The sequence below is a fragment of the Oryctolagus cuniculus genome, unplaced genomic scaffold (assembly GCF_964237555.1).
Source record: "Oryctolagus cuniculus unplaced genomic scaffold, mOryCun1.1 SCAFFOLD_199, whole genome shotgun sequence".
Taxonomy (NCBI): domain Eukaryota; kingdom Metazoa; phylum Chordata; class Mammalia; order Lagomorpha; family Leporidae; genus Oryctolagus; species Oryctolagus cuniculus.
The window spans coordinates 2,769-5,536 of record NW_027208340.1 but is presented as its reverse complement, the minus strand read 5'-3'; positions in this window follow the sequence as shown (position 1 = coordinate 5,536).

Below are 2,768 nucleotides of genomic sequence, written 5' to 3'. Positions count from 1 at the left end.
GAACCAGCAGGTGGAAGATCTCTCTCTCTCTCATAAATAAATATTTTAATAGAGTCCAAAACAGACTATAATTGTGCTACGACTCTACATTTGTCACTATGATGTGCTGAATAAAAAATAATTAATGTGTATTATCATGTACTTATTTGGATGATTGATTACTGGTAATTAGTATTTAGTTTTAAAGAAAAAATTTCAAGGGACAGTATTCATCAATAGGAAAAAGTTGAAACAAAGCGCTCTCTATTTTTTTTTCCTACAGGCAGAGTGGACAGTGAGAGAGAGACAGAGAGAGAAAGTTCTTCCTTTTCCATTGGTTCAACCCCCAATGGCCACTGCACCTGCAATCGGGACAGAATCTGGCACTCCATCCAGGACTACAACCTGGTGTGCCAGCGCCGCAGGTGGAGGATTAGCCTATTGAGCCACGGTGCCAGCCAAAGCACTTTCTTAATCTCACAAAGTCATGTGGCTAGGGGAAGGCATATCTGATTTTTTCTAATCAGCCTTCCTAAAATTTACAAATTTTTTTCTGGCAACAGTGAATTTGGCTCATCATAGAAAGTTCTTTGAAGGCACTTATTAAACTTCTTCCTCTTTGAAAAAGTCAATTTTACTGCATGCTACTGCAAGAGGTAAATTTTTGATTTATAGGAAATTTGAAAACCAATTATGCTTAGTCTCTAATTTCTGATTTACTTATAGGACAGAAATTACACAGATAAATGTTACTTTGTCTAATTTTTAAAAATATTTACTTATTTATTTGACAAGCAGTCATAGATAGACAAGGGGAAAGACCAAGAGAGAGGTCTTCCATTTGCTAGTTCACTCCCCAAATGGACACAATGGCCAGAGCTGGACCAACTCAAAGCCAGGAACCATGAGCTTCTTCACACATGGGTACGGGGGTCCAAGCACTTGGGCCACCATCCACTGCTTTCTCAGGTCATTAGCACAAAGCTGGATTGGAAGTGGAGCAGCTGAGACATGAACCAGCACCTGTATGAGATACCAGTGCCACAGGCAGAGGCTTAATGATTATGGCACAGCACCAGCCCCCGCTTTATCTAAATTTATGATAAACCCATGAGTTGCACCACAATGCTATTTTCTTTTCCTTCCTTCCTTTCTCTCTTCCTTCCTTTCTTTCTCCCTTCCTTCCTTCCTTCCTTCCTTCCTTTCTTTATTTCTCTCTTCCTTCCTTTCTTTCTTTCTTTCTTCCTTCCTCCCTTCCTTCCTTCCTTCCTTCCTTCCTTCCTTCCTTCCTTCCTTCCTTCCTTATTTTTCTGTGTCATGAAGCTTGCACATTGCATCCAAGGACATGGACCAGGGAGAGAGGCTTATGATTACTCTGTGCAAGAACTCTCCTCTTGGGGGTCAAAGCATCTGACAAGGAAGCTCTCCTAAAGTCCTCAAGCGCCTCTCTCAATAACAAGCCAGAGAAGGTGTGCTAACTGGAGAGTATCTTTGGTTTAATTAACTCTGGGAGGTCTGAGTGTTGCTGGGGTCCTCATTGGGCTATAATAATGGGTCATGAATCATTGGAATGTGACTATTCACCACTAGAGGGCTCTGTAGGGTCAATTACATTTCCCAATCATTGACACCTGATTCCCCACTGTTGTCTCCAGCTGCTCTGCTGGGGAAGAAAATCTGCTTCACTTACAGGATACTTAAGTCCAGCACTGGAAGAAGGATAATTGAAAGAGCCCACAGCTGAGATAAAGGCATAAAGACCCTTGCTTCCATGTGAGAATGACTAAGAATACTGTCTTGGTTGGGTTGGGTAAAAGTCATCATGAAGAGGATCAGGGACCTCTGCATCTCCAAGTGTATTTCTACCTCCCAGCTGTGAACCCAGAATAGGGTATCCATTAAACAATGATTCCATATTTCTATGTGGTGCTTCTCTGCTTAACATTGCCTGCTGAATTCTTGTTCCCATATATTTTTACCCAGCATGATTAATTTTCTCACTTCTGCCTGACATTACTCAACAATTTACACACTGTGCTCTACATTTGCACACACTGCCAGCACTTTCACTTGATGTGCATTATAAACCTGATAAATTGCTCTAATGATTTTTATTATTCCATCATTGTAAAAAATCCCAGTATCATGTTCTTTAATAAGTTTGGCATAATACTGAAAGTTGGATGTTTGCCATTGAAGACACTGTATTTTTGCTCACTGGTATTACCTAGATTAGGAGTAGTGATATCCTCTGGTTATACCTTCATTTTGAACTAAATTCTAAAACATAAATAAAATTGCTGATAATGGAGATGAAGTTAAAGAGGTAGAAGACAAAATTGGGCACTCTGATGGTGTGAGTGAGCTGTTTATGGTGATCTGTTTCTTATATAAAACCTGCTGCTGTGGGTTTGCCAAGTTATGTACCACTCAATAACCTTCATGTATCTTTAAGAATTCTGTCCCAAATCTCGTCCCTTAATTTCACTTTCACAGTTACAGAAAATGAAATTTTGAACAAAGCTGCTGATTATGGATTTCAATTATTTGCAGAAAATCTGTCTTGCTAATGTGTGAGTCGGTGATGCTAAAAGATTCCTCTTATCTCTCCCAGCAAGAATCTCTCATTGCCCACACTGCTGCTTGTGCTGTAGAAACTTAGAGCATTGAAGGTGTATCCAAAATGGAGGCTGTCATGATGAAATTATTTTAATATGCATTTTAGATGATCACCATATTTTTGTGTTGCTATTGACTAACTCACAGTATCATGTTATCCTTTGTTCAGC